The 25,684-nt window shown below is 40.6% G+C and overlaps 1 protein-coding gene across 1 annotated transcript in view; it reads left to right on the top strand.

Annotated features, from left to right (window-relative positions):
* ARMC9 (armadillo repeat containing 9) overlaps positions 1-25,684 on the top strand; it is a 3,277,521-nt gene that overhangs the window by 1,189,817 nt on the left and 2,062,020 nt on the right.

The following is a 25,684-nucleotide window of genomic DNA, read 5'->3' as shown; positions in this document are numbered from 1 at the left end:
CCCTTGTCCGGCCCCGTTCGCCCTCTCAGAGCTTCGGCGTTGGTGAGTTCGGCACCGACATCAGCCTCGGAGCCTTCTCTTTCGGCGGGGCCGGGAGTTCCTGTTTCTTCGGAGCAGGAGCTCTCTGGCCTCCCTGGAAGGGGAGCCTTTGAGGTGATGAGGAGTGTTCTAGCCCCTCAGCTGAGTCAACAGTCGGTTCCATTAGCTCTCCCCTCCACGGTGCCTGCTGATATCTCTTCCCACTCTCTTGCTTCCAGACCCAGAGATCCATCGCCCCAGGTTTCCTCACTGGGAAGAACTTCCTCTTCCGAGGTTTCTCCTGATCCTTTGGGGGAACCCCCGCGTAAGAGGACGTGCAAGAGGAAGCACATAGACTCCCCTGAGTCTACAACATCTGATACTGACTTAGATGAGTCGGAGGGATCCCCAAGGTCCCCCTCTGAGGATGTCTCCTTTTCAGACATCTTGGAACTCCTTAAACAGAGGGGGAACTGGCCTTCCAATAACCCCTCTAAGGATGAGTCAGTATACCTGGAGGCTTTTGGATCTCGACCTTCCACCTCCTGGGTGTCTCCGCCTTTCGACCCTCTCATGGAAGTGGTGGCTCGAAAGGCGTGGGTGGCCCCGCATTCTTTGGAACCAGTCCCTAGGAGGCCATCTAAATTTATCACGGCCCCAGTAGACAAGCAGTTTCTCACCAAGGGTGTCCCTGTTGATGCCATGGTGGTGGCAGCTGCCACCAAGAAGGAACTTGCCGATCCTTCTGTACCTGTCCATCCTCCTAACAAGGAGTCTAGGACCATGGATAGGTACGGTAAGCGGATTTTTTCCTCAGCGACCTTCACTATGCGCTCGCTGAATTATCTCTGTCACTTTACCCGGCTTCAGAGAGATATTCTCAAGGAACTAGGTGAGGTAGTACAGGATCCGTCAGCTGCCAGGGCTCAAGAAAAAATTACCTCACAGCTGGGAATCCTAAATTCCTTAACAAACTTATCCATGCGGCTCATTTCTTATGTGGCCGATGGAGCGAGTAGAGCCGCAGGCACAGGAGTGGCCCTTAGGCGTCAGTCCTGGATGCGGCTTTGCAACTTTGCAGATCCCTTTAAGGTGTCCTTCACAAATACTCCCTTCGACGGTTCGGCTTTGTTTGGACCTCAGGTGAAGGAAGCATTGACCAGATGCGAGCAGGACGGCAAGACTCTTTCTGCCGTAGGAGTCAGTTTCTCCACCCCTTCAAGACCTTATCCTAAAGGTCAGAAGGGAGGGAAGATGTGGTTCCGTAAATCTCAGGGAGTCACGCCGGACGCACGTGGTCAGTTTACCCCCAGAGGCAGAGGGGGTAATAACAATAGATGCCGTCCTAGGGGCAGAGGGGGTCTGCAGAATCAGGGTAGCAGAGAGCCTCTCCCTGACAAACCCTTCCAGCATCCCTGAGGTGTTGCCCGACTGTCCACCCTTGGAGGCAGTCGGGGGAAGATTGTCGCTGTACCCAACAGTCTGGCTTTCACTTTCTCAAGACATTTGGGTACAGTCGATCATATCCGAGGGTTACAAAATTCCCTTCGAAAACTATCCTGTTCCTCAGAAGGTATCCCTCCCAGACATTGCACCCGGTCTAAGGGAGTTCTCAAAGCTGGAGGTATCAAAACTTCTAGCAAAAAGAGCCACCCAGCCAGTTCCAGCAGACCAAATAGGATCCGGGATCTACTCAAGATTCTTTTTGGTCCCCAAAAAAACGGGAGATTGGAGACCAATTCTAGACCTCAGCAGACTAAACAAGTTTGTCAAGAAGGCAAGATTCCGGATGGTCACGCTTCAGTCCATTTTACCCTTTTTGGGCAAGGACAACTGGATGTGCTCGGTAGACCTTCAGGATGCTTACTATCACATAAAAATTCACAGGCGCTCCAGAAGGTTTCTCCGCTTTCGGCTGGGGACCAGTCATTTTCAATTCAGAGCCCTGCCCTTTGGTCTCACTACAGCCCCAGAGTGTTCACCAAATGCATGGCAGCGGTCACGGCTCACCTGAGACGTCAAGGATTCCAGGTGTTTCCGTATCTAGACGACTATCTCCTCACGGCCACCACCAGGCATCAACTTCTCCAGGCCAGGGACTACACTCTTCATATGTGCAGCCAGTTAGGAATTTCCATAAACTTCGAAAAGTCCTCCTTGTTACCTTGCCAGTCTATTACCTTTATAGGCGCAGAACTAGACACTGTTGGGATGTCAGCAAGACTCACAGATCAAAGACTTCTGGACATCCAAAAATATGTTCAGATCATCCTACTCAGCAAAAAGATCAGGGCCAGGTTTGTCCTGAAGGTGCTAGGACTTATGGCGGCTGCCATCGTACTTCTTCCTTTGGCTCGCTTCCATATGCGGCTACTGCAATGGATGTTATTCACCCAGTGGTCCTTCCAGCAGCTTCCCATGCGCCACGAGATCATCGTGACACAATCTTGCAAGAGTCACCTGACCTGGTGGATTTCTTCCCCTCAAGTCCTCCAGGGCAGTCCGTTTGTTCCCCCAGCCCCGGTTGCCACAGTCACATCGGATGCCTCCCTGATCGGGTGGGGGGGGGGGCATTATCAGGGCAGGATGGTCCATGGCACTTGGCAACCCTTCGAATACCATCTGCACATAAATGTCCTAGAGATGAGAGCAGTGCTTTTAACGTTGCAAGCCCTCAATGACTTTCTTCCTTTAGGAACTATTGCAGTTCAGATGGACAACATGTCCGTAGTATGGTACATCAACAAACAGGGTGGGACCAAGTCCTATCCACTGTGTCGAGAAGCTCTCAGACTTTGGCAGTGGGCAATCTCCTCTCATCGGTTTCTGATAGCAACGCACATCCCCAAGAAATCCAACTTCATTGCGGACAGATTGAGCAGAGCTATTCTCATGCCTCATGAGTGGTCTCTCAAACAATCAGTAGTGGAGGAGATTTTTCAGAAGTGGGGCTTCCCTTGCTGCAACCTTTTTGTTACACCCCAAAACAGGAAATGCCCAGACTTCTCCCTCTTTCCACTCCCAGGCCAACCCCCCAGAGACGCTCTAACTCAGGTTTGGCCCCGGGGACTTCTTTATGCTTTTCCTCCATTCCCCTTGATACCTCAGGTCATTCGGAAAGCTACCATTTTGAGAGCCAAGTTGATTCTCATTGCCCCTTACTGGCCTCAACAAATTTGGTTCCCGTTCCTTCATCGCCATCTATTGGTACAGCCTTGGCATCTGGACCCAGTTCCAGATCTTTTGACCCACCAGTCAGGTCATCTGCACCAGGCCATTCGCTCTCTCAACCTCACCGCTTGGTTGTTCCACTTCCTTCATTAGCCAGGTTTCCTATGATTTCTAATCCTGTACGGGATATCATAGTAGCTTCTCTAAAGTCCTCTACCAGAAAGATTTATGCTAGTAAGTGGCAGCGTTTTTCCTTCTGGGCAAATTCCAGGGAAATAGACCCCTTTACTGCCCCAGTTCAGTCAGTTTTGGACTTCTTAGCTGAGATTTTTCATTCGGGTTCTTCTTCTTCGACAGTCAAAGTCCAGCTGGCAGCAATCTCAAATTTTCATGTTGGCTTAGCGGACCAGAACATAATGTCTCACAAGCTTTGTAAAGCCTTTCTCAGGGGTATCTTTCTACTAAAGCCCTCAATTAAAGATCCTCCTCCGCAATGGGACCTGAATTTAGTGCTGACATCCCTAATTCTTCCCCCCTTCGAACCGGCTGCTACATGCTCTTTAAAATTTCTCTCTTGGAAGACAATTTTTCTGGTGGCTATTACTTCAGCTAGGAGAGTGTCTGAACTTCATGCTGTCTGTGTTCGACCTCCCTATTTGGTTTCCCACAAGGATAGAGTATCTCTAAGAACAAATCCATCCTTTTTGCCCAAGGTGGCTTCCTAGACGAATCTTAACCAGTCTATTGATCTTCAATGTATTTTTCCCGAATTATTCGGACAGAGCGGAACAGAAACTGCATTATTTGGATGTTCATCGCCAGCTCAGATACTACTTGGATAGAACTAAACAATTCAGAAAATCTGATCAGCTTTTTCTTTCTTATGCAGAAAACAGAAAAGGTCTCCCGGTCTCTAAGGTGACCTTATCGAAATGGCTCTCTTCCACTATTTCCCATGTTTATCTCCTTAGGGGCAAAGAATTGCCCTCTAAACCTAAGGTACATTCTACTAGAGGCCTAGCCACATCTACAGCCTTTCAGGGCTAGGCTACCCATTGACACCATTTGTGCAGCAGCCACTTGGGCCACGCCTCATACCTTTGTCTCACATTACAAAGTGGACTTGGCCTCCAGAGACAGAGCTAGGTTTGGTTCCACAGTTCTCAAGAGTCTGTTCCATTGAGCCACCCAGGATAGAGGTGCTAGGGACGCGGTCCCATCCAGCAAGAATGAAGGCGAGTTTGACAACTTAACATTAAGAAGTTATGTACCTACCATAACGTTCCATGTTAGTTGTCTTCTCTCGCCTTCTTTCTTGCTTCCCTCCCTCCTTTCCCCCTAGCCATGACAGACCTTGAAGTTGTACTCTTCTCTGGGGATGAGTTTATTCTTCCTATGTACTCCAGTTGTGAGTGGTCACTAGTTTTACTAGTTCCCCTGTGTTGTGTTTACACATTTGGTTACTTTCTTCTTCTTCTGTTAGAAGAAGATAATGGGCATATTTCTATAGCTACCAAATGAGATCTGGCTAGTCACGCCTTGCATCATGGGATATAGGGTTGCCTCGAGCTGGTAAAATTAGCTCTCGAGCTTAGCAAGTGCCGAGTCGGAGCTGAAGATCGGCTCCGAACCCATCCAGCAAGAAAGAAGGCGAGAGAAGACAACTAACATGGAACATTATGGTAGGTACATAACTTCTTATTTTGGAGCTTTTCTCCCCAGGACTCCATTGAAAATGGGTTCTTATTGGCCCAATGGACTATCCTGGTAAACCAACTGCAAATAAATAAATAAATAAAATAAATAAATTTGTCACACTTAAATGTTTCCAATCATCAAACAAATATAAATTTTAGGCAACGATAACAGAAGTAAACGCAAAATGCAGTTTTTAAGTGATGATTTTATTTATTAAGGAAAAATCCAAACCTACATGGCCCTATGTGCAAAAGTAATTGCCTCCTAAACCTATTAACTGGTTGTGCCACCCTTAGCAGCAAAAACTGCAATCAAGCATGTGTGATAACTGGCAGTGAGTCTTTCACATCGGTGTTGAGGAATTTTGGCCCACTCTTCTTTGCTGGATTGTTTTAATTCAGCCATGTTGGAGGGTTTCCGAACATGAACCACCTTTTTAAGGTCATGCCACAGCATCTCAATTGGATTCAAGTCTGGACTTTGACTAGGCCACTCCAAAACCTTCATTAATTTTTAAGCCATTCAGAGGTGTACTTGCTGGTGTGTTTTGGATCATTGTCCTGCTGCAGAACCCAAGTGCACATTAGCGTGAGGTCACAAACTGATGGCCGGGCATTCTCCTTCAGGATTATTTGGTAGAGAGTAGAATTCATGGTTCCATCAATCACAGCAAGTCGTCCGGGACCAGAAGCAGCAAAGCAGCCCCAGACCATCACACTACCACCACCATGTTTGACTTGTTGGCATAATGCTCTTTTTCTGAAATGCTGTGTTACTTTTATGCCAGATGTAATGGGATGCACACCTCCCAAAATTCAACTTTTGTTTAGTCAGTCCACAGAATATTTTCCCAACAGTCTTGGGGATCATCAATTTGTCTTTTGGCAAAAGCGAGACGAGCCGTTTCTATTTTTGGTCATCAATGGTTTTTGCCTTGGAACTCTGCCATGCATGCCATTTTTGCCCAGTCTCTTTCTTATGGTTGAGTCATGAACACCGACCTTAACTGAGGCAAGTGAGGCCTGCATTTCTTTAGATGTTGTTGTGGGTTGTTTTGTGACCTTTTGGATGAGTCGTCGCTGCATGCTTGGGGTAATTTTTGTAGGCCGGCCACTCCTGGGAAGTTTCACCACTGTTCCATGTTTTCTCCATTTGTGGATAATGTCTCTCACCATGGTTTGCTGGAGTCCCAAAGCTTTAGAAATGGCTCTGTAACCTTTTCCAAACTGATGTCAATTACTTTGTTTCTCATTTGTCCCAGAATTTCTTTAGATCGTGGTATGATGTCTTCCTTTTTGGGATCTTTTGGCCTACTTCAGTTTGTCTGACAGGTTCTATTTAAGTGATCTCTTGTTTCAACATTTCTGGTAGTAATCAAGCCTGGGTGTGGCTAGTGAAATTGAACTCTGCTTTCCCAAAAATGTGATTAAGCACAGTTACTTCATGATTTAACAAGGGGGGCAATTACTTTTTCACATAGGACCATGTAGGTTTAGATATTTTTTTTCCTTAATAAATTAAATCATCACTTAAAAACTGCACTTTGTGTTTACTTGTGTTATCTTTGTCTAATTACATGTTTGATCTGAAACATTTAAGTATGACAAACATGCAAAGAAATATGAAATCTGGAAGGGGCAAACACTTTTTCATTGCACTGTATATAGAATGAAAATGCAGAATGCTATACTGCTATGAAAAGTTAATAGAAAGCTATAAGATATACAGGATAAATAGTAATCAAATGGACACACTTTTAAAAGTTAATATTAAAAGAAACATAAAATGAAATGGAATCAATATATATTTTTTGAATAAAACTCAAAACTTAATTGAGTAACAAACTTCATTTGAACACACAATATCTTAACATATCGTTATAAATGAGTATAATGGAATAACTACAGGTTTTAACCTAGAATAGGATGAGACAAATCACAATTGAGCATGAAAGAATATATGAAAGTTAGAATTGTAAAAAGAACTGAAATTTTAAGTCTTGGATATGAAATCTGATAATTGCACTATCAGCTTATGATTGTTTACTCTGAAACATATTTTTTTATGCATTTTATCGTATAAAAGTTGCTTTTGTTTGAAGATGGATTATTTGTGTATAGTGTTTTAGATATAGTACATTAAGATTTTAAAAAAAGAGCAATTGGACTCTATTAACTGATGCAAAGTTTATTATACCTTCAGACATGCTGAATATTAAATACGTAAGTTAATTACAGCATAATTACAGAAGTAAATGGGTAGAGAGCTATAGGAAGCATGTAATAATGTTAGCTAGAGAGATTGCTTGTATAGTTGAGTTATTCAGGCAAGAGGTATTATACCTCATGATGTTGATTGTTGAATAGAATTCAGTACAGACATCATTTTCAAATCTAGGTGCTTAGGATCCCCCCCCTTGGCTGACCTGGTGTGACTTAGTTTGAACTCTACAGTTCCCTACAAAACGGTGTCTACAGGACTGCAATCAGTTTCTCTCAACATTTAAACAGAGTAGGTTGCACACACAAAAAGCATTTGTTAAGCTTTCACTTACAGTGCTTTGTAATTAAGCAGGTCACCATATTGGTCAGCCATAGGGCTCCTTGTTTCTACTTGAGTGGTTGCCTCCTTCCCCTGTAACTGAAGTAAATTGACTCTTACATTCAGAGCTGTAATACTTACCTTATAGCTTTAGGACACCTTAGGAAACCTTGTAAACTGCAATAGCCCCGCTACGTTCGCCCTCGCTATGCTCAGGCTCTCTTCGCTCCCCTCCCTGCCCCCAATTCCCTCCCGCCCCAGTACCTCTAAATTTATAGTACTATAGCCACTTCCCCACTTTCTAGATCCTATCTGCTTTCATCTGGGATAATTCCTCCCACCCCTATTCTACTACCAACATTTTAATAGCACCTATTAGCTTTCATCTGGAATTCTCCCATCCCCCTTCCAGTACCTTTACCTCACCACTCTGTCTTCTGGTGTTGCATCACCAGGTAAAACAGTTCCTTAACTCACTAGCTGAATCACAGATAATGATATACTCCTCTACTACTCCTCTTGTTCACACCATACCTCCTTACCTTGTATGAAAACCAGTTTCTCATGGGATTTCAGGTCCCAAAAGGCCATACTATCACCCCAGCTGTAAATCCTTCCACCTTCAATCATACTTACAGTACCAGATCCTATCTAACATCTTGTTCAGTCTATCAACATCTCAACCCCAGGCACATTAGCTCTAGATCCAAACACTACCACAAACTAATAAACAAATTCCTGAAGTTCATCACCAAGTATAGAATCAACCTAATACTTGGTGGTGATAATCACCCCAACCTTGGCCCACTCACTTCAGATACACATACCCCCTCTACTTGCAATCTAAGCTACAAACCTACAATTAATAGGCCATCTAAATCTCTCTCCTAGTCTGTCATCTCAATATTAGAAGCATTAATAACAAGGTACATGAATTGCATGCACTTCTGGATGTCCACTCCCCTGAGATTCTCTGTTTATCTGAAACCTGGTTAAAACCTAACACTAAAGACAATGAAGTGTTACTACCTGGGTACAACATACATAGGATGGATCGTGCTTCGAGGAAGGGGGGGTGGGGTAGCTGTACTCTATAAATGTGAGTTGAATGTCACCATAGATGTAATACCACCTCCACAGATTAATAACTCAGAGATTCTTGCCACCAAATTGCAACTTAATAAAAATAAATGCATTAATATAATCTGCATGTACATTCCCCCAGGTAACAATATATCTACATTTGAAGATATCCTGCACTGGCTATCATGTCACTACCCCCAAGAAACCCTACTTGGAGACTTTAACATAGACTGGGGCACCTGTTCCTCAGAATCCCCAACCACCCATATTAACCTGCATGCATTTACACAAATCATATCCACCCCTACCAGGATAGGTAAACCCAACCAAAAAGAAAGTATACTTGACTGGGTACTCATAAACAGTCACCCCAACTGTACACCTCTGGTACCCTCCTTAATGGCCTAACCGATCACCTTCTCACATATGCAATTAAGCACAAAACCATTAATTCCCAACAACCCTTACTCAGAAAGGTTAGAAACAATAAAAACTTTGACCCTGCCAAATTCCAACAAGAACTAAACTCATGTAATTGGTCTATTCTAAAACACCTCCCCTTAGAGGAAGCAGTAGCATACTTTAACAACAAATTCCTTGAGATCCTTGATTTGCATGCACCTGTTCGTTCAAAGAGAACCAAGGCAAAAACTGCACCATGGCTTTCTATAGAGTCTAAACTCAAAATTACCCTTAGAAACAAAGCATGGGCTTTATGGTGTTCTTCTAAAGACCCTCAAGATCACATTAAATACAGGCAATCCAGGAACTAAACCAAAAAATCAATTTTACAACACAAAAAACAGTACTACTGTAATTTACAGACAGTAAATCAAAATAACCCTCAGAAGTTTTGGGCAGGTTTAAATAATCTACTACATCCTGGACAAACTTCAACTTCAACCCCAATCCCTGCTGCTACTATTGATAAAACCCCTGAAGATGTTTCTGATAGTTTTAACCAATTCTTTACTGAGACAATTCAAGCCCTAGCTAGCCAACTACCTCTTGGCTCCCCTCATCCTGAAAGTAGCACCCCTAGAAACCTACTGGCGTTCAGCTTCCAACCAGTCGCCACTTCACTTACCTTGATCAAAAAATTAAAACCCACTACACTTTCTGCTGATCAACTCCCTGCCGAGTACCTACAAAAATCAGCTGATGCTATTGCTTACCCCGTCTCAATACTAATCAATCGAACCATAGTAGAAGCTAAAATTCCCACCATCTGGAAAATAGCCTATGTAATCCCACTTAACAAAGGAGGCAGCTCTACTGAATTCTCCAGTTATAGCCCAATAGCTATACTCTCTCCACTTGCAAGATTATGGAAAAATGTATTCATAGACAACTCATGCACCACCTAATCCAGAATCACCTTATGGCAGACACTCAGCATGGCTTCCGTCCTCATCACAGCACTACTTCAGCCCTCCTAGCCTTTACTAACACCATAAACCATAATCACAACAATAATTATATATCCTCAGCCCTCTTTTTGGATCTTTCCAAGGCATTCGATATGGTTGATCACCAACTTTTAATCCACACCCTGCAAACATTCTGTCTAGATACTGGAACCCTCCAATGGTTTCAATCCTACCTGAATGGTCGACAGCAGGCTGTCCTCTGGCAGAACAAACTCTCTAACCTTCTACCTAACACCCTTGGAGTACCACAAGGCTCTATACTAGGGCCCTTGCTGTTCTCCATCTTCATTAACGACCTTTATACTGTCATCCCAAAAGTCAGCTGTATCCAATATGCTGATGACTCTTCTCTGATTTGCTCAGCCACATCTCCAGTAGAGTTATGGTCAGCTACCCAGACCACCTTTAATACAGTAGAAAACTGGCTTTCTGAACATCGTCTGATCCTAAATCCCAAAAACTAAAATGCTGTTATTTTCACCAACACGTAGGTCTACCGCTTTCACCTTTACCATAAAATCAAATGATGGCACAATAATCTCCCCTGACCCATCTACAAAACTATTAGGTGTCATCATAGACAATAATCTAAAATTTGACCTACATGTTAACCAAACTATCAAAACCATCAATAAAAAACTAGGGTCACTTTACAGAATAAAAGCCTTCCTAACCCCACCAGCTAAAATTGCCATAGCTCGCTCTCACCTTCTTTCAACCCTTCTGTATGCATCCCCTCTACTCTCGAATTTAAACAAGATTGTCCTTAACAAACTCTCAATTTGCTACAACCACATTGCCAGGTTTGCCACTGGGCTGCCTTTTAGGACGCATCATTGCATCAATCTAAATCAGCTTGGGTGGCTTGAACTACCCAGCCTAATCCAGTATAACCAACTGATTATGGCCTATAAAATCCTCTATAATCCAGACAATACTCCTGCACTTAAAAATATTATCACCCCCTATAACAATCCTAGACCGCTTCGATCCTCTAACAAACTACTAATTCAGACTAGCAAAATTAATAACACAGCCGGTGATTCTGTCTTTGCAAACTCTGTAAGTAGAACCTGGAACTCTCTTCCAGCTGATATTACCTTACTTTCCACCTTAGGTCAATTTAAAACTAGACTCAAACAACATTTGTCACTTAACTGGCTATGTCAATGTATCAAGCCTGGCTAACACTCTCTAGAATGTGTAAAAATCTGTTAACCAGTTTACTGTGTAATTTAATTTAATCCTGACTTGTGCTCAGGATTAACTGTAGCCTGTGGAACATGTTTAACTTGCTTACTTATGTAATCTCTGTAAATAGTCTGTTTGTAATATGTAATGCTGGTATTATGTAATGCTGTATCTGCTTACCCTTGGAGCTTTTCTTCCCGGGCCTCCGCTGAAAATGGACATTCATCCAGTCGGACTATCCCGGTCAACAAATGTAAAATAAATAAAATAAAAATAAATAAATTAGTTATATTTAAATTTTTTTGTTAATTGAAATATTGGTGCCTTTTACAAAAATACAAATTTCATTACTATGTTGTTAAGTAATATCTCCAGTAACATCTAATGTGAAGTTGTTAAATCTCACCGTTTATTCTCACTGATGGGTTCGGAGCCGATCCTCGGCTCCGACACGGCTGATAGCAAAGCTCAAGGTTTGCCAGTAGCTCGAGACCAAGCCCCTTATCCCACAATGCACTGCTGGAATTACCTCAGATCTAATTTGCCACGGCAAGAGAGATCTCTGTGATCCAGCTAGCTCGGACCATTTGTGAGAAAAAAAAACAGCAAGTTTTGGTAAAAAAACTTTTCTTTTGTCTTAGATATTTTCATATAGATAGTTTGTGTTAAAATTTTAATAATAGAATCTGTAGTTTCTGATCGTTAGTGCCCTGTTGGCTTAGTTGTTTTTTGTGAGCCTTTTAGCCTTGGAGTTATTAATATCTATTTTCTTATAGTCAGGGTTTTTCTCTGTGGGCCTCTTTAGCCCTGTATTTGTAAAGTATAGCTTAACTGTTATAGATAGTGCCCGGTTTGGGCTTAGTTGCTTTGTGGGTCTTTACAAGGAAAGTAAGGACTTCACTGTATTAGTTTCAGTATACTGGTTTTTGTTTTACTTTTACTATGTCGGATGACAAGGAAAAGTCCCATCCTAAATCGGGATTCAAGAAATGCCCAGATTGTGGGCAGAAAATGTCCGTCACTGATGGACACATTCAGTGTGTGTACTGTCTGTGGGCTAAACACCTCCAAGACACTTGCAGCATTTGCCATTCTTTTTCTTTGAGTTCTCTTGGAGAGAAGGAGGAAGCTAATAGACAGGGGATTACTGCAGCATTCCTTTTCTGAGGTGTTGAGTAGCCATGAAGGTACTAGCACGTCTTCCAAATCCACAAAATCTTCAAACCCCAATGTGGCAAAAAAGGCAAAAATTTCAGAGGGAAGGTCATCGGATCCACTGACATCAGAACTGAGTGTACCTTTGATTCGGAGCCAGCTTTCAGTATTGGAGCCGGTCTCTGAGGTTCCCTCTTCTCCTCTGCTCCAGTCAGCACCTTTGGTGCATTCTTCTAAGTCCTCAGTCAGCCTTTCAGATTTGGACATGGATTGGCTAGTGCAGAAGCTTTTACAGGCACCAGGACCTGCCAAATTGTTGTCGGCCCCGACCAGCTCGTTGGTGCCGAAGACCATGGAACCGGATTTTTCTACTCCTCCTCCAAGCCATATTGGACCCTCAGAGCTGAAAGAAACCGAACCGATGATTGTCGAACCCTTGGAGCCGATACCCGCACCGGTGTTATCGGCTCCATCTACTCGGATGTCCTCGGCGCCGACCGAGGACTCTAGGAGCCGACGCTCTCCCATCGGGTCCGGGGAGGATAGTCGGACCGATTTGTCAGTGCCAACTCTTCCTCTTGGGGCTTCGGCTCAGATGAGCTCAGCTCCTACCTTAGGCTCGGAGCCCATGGTTTCAGTGTGGGAGGATCGGATGGTACTTTTGGGTCCGTCTACTCCTTCTCGTCGGAGCCATGGTGCCTTCGATGCTATGAGGAGAGTCTTGTCTCCAAAGACAACGTCGGCATCAGTTCTGCCTTTCCTCTCCCCACAAGCTCCTGTGTCTGCTTCTTCGTCTACCGGTCCCCCTAAGCATAGAGACCCTGAGCCTCAAGTACCCCCACAGGGTGCCCCCTGCTCTTCTAAGACCTCCCCAGATCCTCCCACTAAGGAGGTACCCAGGAAGAGACTGTGCAAGAGGAGGCACTTAGACTTCCCACAGGAGTCTTTGACATCTGACATGGACTTGGATGAGTCAGAAGGGTCCCCTCGATCCCCCTCTTTAGGATATCTCCTTTGCAGAGATATTAGAGATCCTTTGTCAGAGGGGCGATTGGCAGTCCAAGACCCCTACTGAGGATGAGTCCGTGCTCTTGACTTTTTTTGGTCTCAACCTTCCACTTTTTGGTGTGTCTCCGCCACGGGACGAGCTCATGGAGCTGAATCTCATAAAGGGCAGGGAGTCCACGGAACATGGAACCTGTCTGTCCCTAAAATAAATAATTCATGTCTGCCCCAGTGGACAGCCACCAAGACAAGGGAGGCCTGTTGTTGCCATGATGGTAGTAGCTGCCAGCACCAAAAGGAGAAGTCTGAAAAATCCTCATCTATCCATCCTCCTAACAGAGATATTAGGATATGATATGGATAGATGGGAATTGTTTTTAGTTCACGACTTTTTTTCTTGCTCTGCTGAACTACTTACCCATTTTTACGAGACTATAAAGAGATCTCCAGAAAGAGCTAGGAGTATAGTCTAGCGTATGGTAGCTGCAGAGCCTTTGCCCGACACAGTCAATGCGCTACGCTACCTAAGTTGTAAGCTCGTCCATGCAAATGCCATTCTTTGCATCTTATGCAGCTGATGGTTCGAGAAAGTGGACTCTTGCTCTTACTATCCTCTCAGACAAACACTGGGCTGGACCCTTCTGCTGCCCTCCTAGGGGAGAGAAAATGTGGTTCCGAAAAGCACAGGGAGCCTTTCAGGACACATGTGGAGAAAACCCCTCTAGAGTCAGAGGAGGTGGTTGTAATGGAAGACACCACCCCCATGGCAGAGGGGGTCCACAGCAACAGGGTGACAGGGGTCAGTTCTCCGGTCAACCCTACCAGTGCCCCTGAAAGGGGGCCTGGATGTTCGGCTCTGGAGGCAGTCGGGGGTCACTTGTCTTTGTACCCAGAAGCCTGGCTAAACATAACATCAGATACATGGGTACAAAGCATCATTTCCAGAGGATATTTCATACCGTTCTCTACCCCTCCCATTCCTGTAAACAGAATCTCAGGTGTTCCACCCAGTCTCGGGGAGCAAGCAATCGTAGAGGTCCACAGATTGCTAAAAAAAGAGTCATCCAACCAGTCCCAGCAGACCAAGTTGGATTCGGAACTTACTCAAGATTCATTTTGGTACCAAAGAAAACAGGGGACTGGAGACCTATCTTGGACCTCAGCAGACTCAACCAGTTCGTAAAGAAAGAGAACATGAAGATGAACAGATGCTCCAGAGATCACCTGCGTTTCTGGCTGGGAGCCAATCATTACCAATTTCAAGCCCTGCCCTTTGGTTACACTACAGCCCCCAGAGTGTTCACCAAATGCATGGCAGTGGTCACGGCTCACCTGAGACGTCTAGGATTCCAAGTGTTTCCATACCTAGACAATTGGCTCCTCACCGCTACCACCAGGCATCAGTTGACTCAGGCAACACAATACACTCTGACACTGTGCCATCAATTAGGCATTACAGTCAACTTTGAAAAGTCTGCCTTATCGCCATCACAGCATACCGTTTTTATAGGAGCAGAGTTAGATACCTCACCTACCACTCTACGTTTTCCAATCGAAAGAGTCTCACTTCGCCAACATGTCAGATCACTGGTGTCAAAGAACAAAGCTACAGCAGCAGAGGTCTTGAAGGTGCTAGGTTTGATGGTGGCAGCAATCTTGGCTATGCCACTCGCAAGGATGCATATGCAAATTCTTCAATGACTCCTCTTTGCTCAGTGGTCTTACCAGAAACTACCGATGCACCACATGATTCTCATCATGGATTCTTGCAAGAGAGACCTTCGGTGGTGGTTGACATATCTTCATGTCACAATCGGAAGACCCTTTGCCCCCCCTCCAGTAGCCACTGTGACCACGGACGCTTCTGTGATAGGGGGGCATTTTCAGGGAAAGACTGCCCAAGGCACATGGACGGATCAAGAATCACATCAGCACATCAGTGTTCTAGAGTTGAGAGTGGTACTTCTGGCGTTGCAGTACTTTCAGGACTCTCTTCCTCTGGGAACTATTGCAACTCAGAAGGACAACATGTCAGTAGTCTGGTACTTGAACAAACAAGTTGGAGCCAAGTCTTACCCCCTTTGTTGAGAAGCCCTCAGGGTCTGGCAATGGGCTGTGTTGTCCCAGCGTTTTCTGTTAGCAACGCACACCCTGGGGAAATCCAACGTGATAGCAGACAAGCTAAGCAGGACAATATTGCTCTCTCACGAGTGTTCTCTCAAACAAGTTGTGGAGTTGATTTTCCACAAATGGGGCCAGTCTTGCTGCAAACTTAGAAGCTACTTTCCCCTAATACCACCTCTGGGTCATCCCCTGAGAGATGCACTTTTACACAATTGGCCCCTGGGTCTCCTTTATGCATTCCCACCCTTCCCATTGATACCCAGATTTTTACAGAAAGCAAAATTGCTGGGAAGGACTGTTATCCTCATAGCCCCCTACTGGCCTCGACAGATTTGGTTCCCATTTCTCCACCATCATCTGTTGGAAGATCCATGGATCCTGGACCCAGTTCCGGACCTTCTGACACACCCATCAGGGGGCCTCCATCCTTCACTGCAGTCCCTGAAACTGACTGCTTGGCTAATCCACTTCCCCAAATTGCCAGGCTTCATTCAATTTCAGAAGATACAAGACAAATTGTCTTGTCTTCTCACAAGCCATCTACTAGGAAATTATACAGCAGTAAATGGAAAAGGTTCTCAATTTGGACCAACACGCAGAAAATTGACCCTTTCCGAGCTCCGCTATCTTCCATTTTAGAATTCTTGACAAAGATTTTTAAGGAAGGGGCAGCAGCTGCTGCAGTTAGAGTCCAGTTAGCTGCCATCTCAAATTTCCACTTTGGGTTTGTTGGCTCAAATGTTATGGGCCATAAATTATCTAAGACTTTTCTTAAAGGTGTTCTTCACATGAGACCTCCTGTCAAAATTCCCTATTCTCCCTGGAATTTAAACTTTATACTGTCTCAAATTATTCTTCCCCCTTTTGAACCAGCATCTTCTTGTGATCTGAAATATTTATCCTGGAAAACTATTTATTTTTCTAGTGGCCATTACTTCTGCCCGCGGAGTGTCAGAACTTCAAGCATTATCCGTCAGACCACCTTACATGATTTTCCATGCTGATAGAGTATCTCTCAGAATAAACCCCTCATTTTTACCTAAAGTCTGTTCTGAATCCGATATCAGTCAGGTCATTGAGCTGCCAGTCTTTTTTCCCAACCACTTTAACAAATTGGAATACATGCTGCACAAACTTCATGTACACAGACCGCTCAGATTTTATCTTGACAGAAATAAGGATATTAGAAAATCAGATCAACTTTTTGTATCCTTCTCAGAAGCCAGAAAAGGCAATCCAGTGGCTAAAACAACTTTATCTAAATGGTTATCAGATTATATATATCCTTTGTTTATGAGAATGTGAGCATGCCATTGATGCACAAACCTAAGGCTCATTCTACCAGAGCCATTTCTACGTCTTCTGCCTTTCAAGCTAAATTACCCCTTGACAATATTTGCACTGCAGCCACTTGGTCTAAGCCTTATGCCTTTATCATGCATTACAAAGTAGATAAGGCTTCCAGGGACAGGCCTTCCTTTGGTTTCACGGTACTGAAGAACGTACTTCCATGAGCCACCCAAAATTGAGGGTGCTAGGGACGCTACCCATCAGTGAGAATAAACGGTGAGATTTAACAACTTCACATAAAGAACTTATGTACTTACCATAACGTCCCATGTGAGTTGTTTATCTCGCCTTTATTCTCATGTCCCTCCCTCCTTTCCCGTCCTGGCTGACTGTTGACTTAGAGGCTAGTGCCATCCTGGTTATTCAATATTTCTTCTTCCCTTCGGGAAGTGTTTCTTTGTAGAAATAAATAAGAGGGGACATATATATATATATATATATATATATATATATATATATATATATATATATATATATATTGTTACTCGCAGCAAACAAGATCTGAGGTAATTCCAGCAGTGCATTGCGGGATAAGGGGCTTGGTCTCGAGCTACTGGCAAACCTTGAGCTTTGCTATCGGCCGTGTCGGAGCCGAGGATCGGCTCCGAACCCATTAGTGAGAATAAAGGCGACATAAACAACTCACATGAAACGTTATGGTAAGTACATAACTTCTTTTTAATGCTCAAAATAAATGCAAGTATTCATTTTTATAATCCTAGAGTCATACTTAAAACATGAAATGGTTGTCGATTAATGTTAATGGCCTAAATAACATTAAAAGAAAAAAGTTTATTCAAATATATAAGCTTACATAACCCACTTTTGGTTTTCTTACAAGAAACACATCTTTTAGAAGGACATGGACAAATTAAATACTAATAATTATACTATTCTGACTAGTTCTCAATTCAAACATAAAAGAATTGGAGTAACTATATTAATGAAAAATACTTTGCTTGCTCCTAAAATAATACCTATCAAGATTCTTCAGGAATGTTTTGTTTGGCATCAGTAGAAATAAACAGAAAAATGTGTACTGCATCCCAGGGGTTGGATTAAACACAGTAAATCAGCACTTAGAGCAAATAATACATTTCACAAAAGGCAGCCTAATATTGGCAGATGACTTTAATTGTATTATGGATGAACAAGATACCAATACAGAATGTAAAAAGAAAAAAATCATGTACATCAAAAGCCCTAAAGATGTTTATAGACACAGTAATAATCAAAGATATTAATACATTTGCCAAATTTATTATTCTTAACTTTCTATTCCTATAGACATAAGATTAACTCTAGAATAGACAGAGTTTACATATCAAATGATTTTATAACTAAACTAGAAGGGTTTAAAGTTGTAATCTGTCCTGTATCTGATCATAATACATTAATATTTGACTTGGAACTCTGTATCTGATCATAATACATTAATATTTGACTTGGAACTTGAACCAATACAATTAATATCCATTACTAGAACAGCATCACACATAACAAAATTGACAGATTTTAAGGAATTCTGTGTAAATGAAATTAATGCATTTCTTGAAATAAACACAACTAAAGATATATTAGAAAAAAAATTTTTTTTATATATATATATATATATATATATATATATATATATATATGGGATTCCCTAAAATCATATATTTATGGTAAGATATTATCATGGTATATTAATAAAAGAAAAACATGGAGTAAAGATATGATGGAATTGCAAAATAAAATATATAAATGAAAATGCAAAAAGGAAACTGAATTAGTACCGAATATGATTCTACTTAAATATAATGAGATATTTCACCATGAAACCATGACTAATCTAGAAAAAAATCAAATTAAAATCATATTTTATGAATCCTGATAATCAAAGACAACTAGCAAACAGAACTAAAAAATATTACATCTAAACAAATAAAATAAATGTATAATCCTCATACAAAGAACAAAACTACAGACTTTAGATCCCATTATAATACACTTAATTCTACACATTCTTTTATCTCACCAGCTGATAAGATTAAACAATTCCTTAATAAAAATATTCACACTAGATTAACACAAGAACAAATAGAAAATATAAAGCCAATTACAGTTACAGAACTTGAATCACAAATTAGTGACCTTAAAACAAATAATGCTCCAGGACCAGGTAATATATTGCCAGAAATGTATAAGCTGATGTCAAGACAAACTTTATCTTTGTTATTAAAAGTATATATCATGGTTAAATACATCATTATTCCTCCATCATGGAAATATTAATTAATATCTCCAATAATAAAACTAGACAAGGATGAAAGATTTTTGTAAATTATATAGACCTGTACCATTACTTAGTATAGACTATAAAATGTTGATGACAGTCTTTACAAACAGAATTAAACATTTTCTCCCCATTAAATACATGAAGATCAAACAGGTTTCATAAAAAGAAATTCATATGACTGTTAAAAGAATAATAACACTAATTGATCACAATAAAATTAGAAATGTAGATATGACTATAATCTCCCTAGATAAAGACAGTGCCTTTGACTCTAATTGGAATTATTTATATTTAGTACTGGAGGAATTTAAATTCCCAATGGGCTTCTCAACTCTTACTAAAATCCCTTTATGAAAATACTAGAGCTCATGTTAAATTAGGTTCACATAGTTCAGGACCTGTTAATATTATGAAAGGAACTAAACAAGGATGTCCCTTATCACCTCTGTTATTTGCACTTTTGATAGAGCATTTTGCAAACAATATCAGATTAAATGTGAAAATTAAAGGGATAGAAATAACTAAAACTTAATAAAACTACAGATGTTTGTGGACAACATACTTTTGACATTGGCTGACTCTAATAATTCTTTGCAAACCTTTTTTAATTCAATGTCTGTCTTCCATAACATCTCTGGATTACAGTTTAATGAACATAAAACAAATTTTACTTACAAATAGCAAAACAGAAACTGCATTAATAAAAACATTCTCTAAATATATTGTAACAGATGATAGAATTAATTATCAGCTGACCTACTGGATATAATTTCCTTTAATTAGAATTCCATTTTAAATAAAATACAATTAATGATAGACAATTGGAATAAGCACATATGTACAATAGAAGACAGGTTATAGTTGATCAAATCAAAATTTCCAGAGATGATATACTTAGTACAAGTTATTTCTCCCCCCCCCCAAACAGTTTATACAAAAATATTATAAAATGATCTTATATTTTCTATGGTATCTAAACAAACCCAGAATAGCATTAAATAATCACTTAAATTGGGAAGATGATGGAATAAATTTAACTGATATAGAGACTTATTCCTCCATACTTAAAAAACATAACATTTTGGCTAAACTCCTTACACTTCTATATGGAAACAATTATAAGAACAAATATGGTTAGAAAACAACGCAAAACCAAATACAAGAACGTTTATCCATATTACACCCATTATATTGGATGCTTAAAGATTATATATTAGAAAACAAAGTCAGTACAGTTTCATCTAATTACATAAAACTAACAATATTACATTTAAAAAAAAATGTTAATAAAGATCTTAACATCAATTCCTGGCTGTTTTCTCTAATCTAGAGACATTACAAGTTCATAGAATGAATATGTTAAAAGAAAGGGGATTTTTATTATGGGATCAGTGGTTAAATCAGAACAAGATTCTTACTGCCAGTCAAATATTAAATAATTTTAATATAGACAAAAATATGGGGTTATCCCTACAGGCTTTAAGACAATATATTGAAAATAAAATAGAAGCAATGCAGTTATCCATTAGAATAAACCTAATCTATTAAAATGGGTCTAGGACACATGCTCGACTAGCATATGTCCGAATCACAAAACATCGAACACACATACACGAAAGCGCTTAACATCGAAAAGCACTTTGTGTATGTGTAGCTCAAAAAACAAATCTATGTTTCTGCAGGGGGGCTTTGCCCCCCCTGCACCCCCACACACCCCTACTTTATTATTCTCACTTTGAGATCGCATTACAGTGAGGAAAAGGGACTGTAGTCTGATCTACGAAACAGGCCACATAAACTGAAGCACTTGTCGATGTTAAGCGCTTTCGTGTATGTGTGTTCGATGTTTTGTGGTTCGGACATATGCTAGTCGAGCATGTGTCCGGATCCCATTAAAAAGTATATACTAATTACTGTTAACCCTTTCAAGGTAATGGTTATCTGCCAAATATTTATAAACTTAAAATCTACCATAAGAAAACATATTGGAATTATTTCACATCAATTAATGGGCATCAACCAACAAAAGAAGATGAAGAAGTGATACTTAAATCTTCAAAGTATACTATGTTGTCAATTAAATGGGACTTATTTAGCTGGAGATTTTTACATCGGAGTGTTTTAACTCCACATAAATTAGCTTTAATCTTTACAAAAAAAAGAGAAATGTTAGAGTTGCAAAATAGAAATAAAGGCAGATTGGCAACATGTGTTTTATAACTGTACACATTTTGCAGAGTACTGGAATAATATTGATTATTTTTTTCAGACTGTTTTTAATGATAGTTTTCATTTAACCAAATCTCTAGTTTTGTTAAACTCTCCTATACATAAATGTGTTCTTAAGAAAAAAAAAAAATTCTGTGGCTTCTACTTGCAATAGCACGTAAGATCATCACAACTAATTGGAAATCTGGTACACCTCCATCATTTAAGGCATTTAAAAATCTTGCTTTGACAGTTGGAAGAATGGAAATCTCAACTTTAGAGAACAGAACTAAAAGAATTACGTCATACTACAACAACTGGCAGACGATGATGAAAATACTGGAGAAGATGTATAATATAAATTAGAATGAAACATTAATAACTGCGGTGGTGGTGCTGCGGTAGCGTTGTCGCCTCACAGTAAGACGCAGTCTGGTTCGATTCTCAGCTAGAGCGTCTTCTGCGTGGAGACATGCGTGAATGGGCGTACCTTCGTTGAAGGTTGTGCGTCAGGGCTGGCAAATAGGCACGTAAAAATCTACTGCCAATCATTAGAGGACCAGAGTTTCACTGTGGAGACCCCTAACTGGGAAAGGCCGAAAGACACAACAACAAGAATGAAACATTAATACAACAAAATAAAATGCATTACCTGTATGTACAGACGACATTGTAAAGTGTTTATTTTTTCTTTTAGGTTTTGAATTAGGATATTATTTGTTGTGTTGTAAATTGCTGATGCATGTGATGGTTAAACATATTATTGCAACTATTAATAGACTTTACAAATATAATCAGAATATTACTTTTATTCTGTTTTTTATATATGCCTAAAAGATTTGTAAAATAAATAAAACATTTTAAAGTGAAAAAAAAGAAAGCTAACATGTCTTTAGATACTAGCTTGTAGGTCTTCCGGTAGTAAACTCCATGTAAATTAGTGATGTGGAATTTGCGTGTAGAGTTACTACATGTATTTATTAGCCTACATACACATAAACAGGTCACACTATAAAGGAAATCGGTAAATCTAGGAGGACCAAAGTTTAATCTGCAGGCAGCCCCCACAGATTTGAGACTGAAACACAGCTGACAGCTACGATCAAGCAGTCTGACACAATGTGATACCTGCAGCTGCAAAGTGATATTGAGCAAAATCACTCCCTCTAGGATATAACAAAACACCGTAAACAGTAAAATGCAATACTACAACAGTATTTTTTGTAGACAGCATAATGCACTAATAAACAACCACAAAGGTGCATAAATCTGGTTCATGCAGCTAAGATTTGACCTGAAGGACTGTAATTATAAGTAATGGCTCTAATAAAGTAAAACCCTTGCAGGCAAAGCTCCACAGCTTTAATACATTACGCGGTGGTACAGCGGTAGCGTTGTTACCTCACAGCAAGAGGTCCTCCTGTTTGATTCACAGCTAGAGTGCCTTCTGTGTGGAGTCTGCATGTCCTTCCCGCGGTCGAGTGGCCTACGAAAGACATGCGTGAATGGGCATGCCATCGCTGAAGGTTGGGCTGACAACTCAGCACCATAAAAAAAATCAACTGCCAATCATTAGCGGAACAGAGTTCCGCTGTGGTGACCCCTAACCGGGAAAAGCCGAAAAGACAAACAACCTGTACTGCTGGCAGAGAAAGCACAAGTTCTGCACTCTACAGACATTACAGGTGTTCTCTGAAACACGTGATGGCATTGCAGTTAAGGTTTAAGCACTTTCTCACAATGCTGATGTCATCACACACACCTTTGCACATCGATGACATTGTGGGATACGCTGGCGATGTGCGATGATGTCGGCTTTTAATTAAAAAATGTAAATAAAAAAAAATCGATTTCAAGGGGCCACTTGGGAATTCATGGCACCCTATTAGTTTTGCCTCAGAACCGGGAAATTCTGAGGAATTTGGTATGGTTAAGAGAGATGGTAGAGCTGTCATTTATGAAAATATGAGCTAATTATGAAAATATAAATAACTGAAAAATTGATTAATTTCTCTACAGTAGGACATCCTAGATTAATAATTTTAATGTCATTTTGTTAACTCTTTGCACTTTGTATTACTGCCTTTTATTACTACTGCCTGTTATGTGGAACAAAGTTCATCTCTGTCCATTTTCAAGCACAACTTATATCTTTGAATGGGAAACCACACATTTACTCCAGGTATGCCTCTTGTACTACTAGTGGAAAGCAACACATAAATGCTTTATTCCATGCATGGGTCCCCTCAGATTATCTATGGTATGATCCCAGTTTCTCATTCAGGGTAATAAATAATTACCGACCATGGAATGGGTAAGACCAATCTAAAACCAAATGGGATAGGTTATTTTCAAGCACAAAAATGGAATCTGGTTAGGTGTAAAGTGGCCCACAAGGGCAGCATGCCTGGATAATTCACAGTGTTAATGAAGTCAGGCCCAAAAACGTCTGGGCACAATAAGGAGGTATGGGCGTGAATGCAGACTATACAAAAAATGGCATTATAGGCAATGATATCAATCCGTGTAGGGAAGTTGGTCTCTAGCCTGCAGTCCAATCATCATCTTGACCTTATCCGACTCGGTTTTCCTAGATTAGTACTAGGCTATCTGCCCTTGTGGACTATTTTAAGCTTAGCCAACTACCCAATGTAGGAATCAAACACTGCACCTTGTGTCTGTAAGGTAAGCACCTTAATCACTATGCTAACCTCCTTCCTTCCGTCTCTCATTATATGTTCCAAATACCTTGGTTCCTTTGCCAGTTTTCTCCAGTAAATTCCAGCCCCCTCTTGCCTGTATTCTGTACCCCTACTTGCAGTCATCCCTATTGGTAAATTCTCCTTTCTACATTTTCACATTGGCTTACGTTGTAGAATATAAATGGATTTCAGTATAAAGAACATGACTGTGCACATGGCTTAAATGCTGCTGTTAGTATTAAGCCAATGTTAAAGCTCAAATCTAAGAGACTGTAATTGTTATATATATTTGTTTTGTGTTCTGTGGCTGCATGTATTAGTTTTTATTAATTTATTATACTTAATGGTTGTACTGGATGTGATTATTACATAATTGCTTAGAGTATTTAATAGGGTCTTAAATGATTAGTTGATTTTACACTGAAGAAGAGTAGTTTTGCTTGAAAGCTTTGTGATTTATTAAGTTTTCTCATTCAATGCTTGTGACTTTCCTTTGTGTTTGGAATTTCGTTAGTGGATAAGACACGTTTGGATGCTGTACCTGATTTTTATCTTAGCACATTGGCTTAGTTCTTAGAATACTTTCTGTTGCTTTATGAATTTAATTTTAATATGGTGGTTGTTATTCTCCTTAAGGGTCTGCATCCAAAATCTCTATTTCTTGAACTTCCCCAACTTCATCATTATCCCTTTCCATTTTGAATTATAACCTCCTGCTTGTGTTATGTATACAACTCTAAACTGTGTGGCTCTAAAATATCCCTTCAAATCAGGAAACAGGATCCTAAACTACATTGTTTTATTGAAAGGATCAGCTTAGCCCACTATACCATTGCCCTCTTCCCCTCCTATAGAAAATCATTCAACTCTTTATTAATTACTGTCCACACCTTCTTTTCTGGTTGATAAAAATATGCCCGACCTGTATATAAAGCTAAGGGGAATAAAAAACATTTCTGTGCTTGTATCTTGTTATAAATACCCAAAAACATGAGCATCCAGTTTCTCAGTTTTTGTATTCTTTTGTTTAGTCTCTTCCCACATATCCTTAACTGCCATAACAGAAACCTTTTTAATCATATTGTGTCCCTATAAATATGGGTATCGCTAGACCAGTTCATGTGTGGGTACATAATTTATGGCTATAGCCTTGGTTTTATTTTCATTAATTTTATATACTGAAAAAAATGAAATTGTCCCAAAATGTTCCACAGCTTTGAAATGTCCTTTTCTGGATATATCCGGTACAAAATAATATCATCTACAAATAAGACCAGCTTTCCTTAATGACCATACCAATTATATCCTTGTCTTTCTGAGTCCCTTATTTTCTTAGTCAGTGGCTCTAAATATAATGCAAATAACAAAGGGAAAATAGGACACCCCTTCCTGGTTCCCCGGTTCAAATATAACTTGTAAGAGAGGAACCCTTCCACTGAAATTCTTGCATCCAGTCCTTCATATATCCTCCTAATTAACCTTATTTTTGTATCCGGGAAAGCAAATGCTTCCATTGCTCTTCTCAAAAAAATCCTTGCTTACTCTGTTGAATACTTCTGCTGTATCAAGACCCATTAACAATAGCAGTATTTTCTTACATTTTGCTTCCATATGAGTCATCGTTCTATTAATGGTGTCAAAAGTTTACTTCCACTTCACGAAACCACACTGATTTATATCTATCAAATTTGGTAACACGTTTTCCATTCTTTTAGCTAGTATAGATATAA

Source organism: Protopterus annectens, chromosome 4.part1, assembly GCF_019279795.1.
Source record: "Protopterus annectens isolate FY-2018-M chromosome 4.part1, PAN1.0, whole genome shotgun sequence".
Lineage (NCBI taxonomy): Eukaryota > Metazoa > Chordata > Ceratodontiformes > Protopteridae > Protopterus > Protopterus annectens.
The sequence above is the reverse complement of the archived record's forward strand: the minus strand, read 5'-3'. Positions and strand labels throughout refer to the sequence as shown.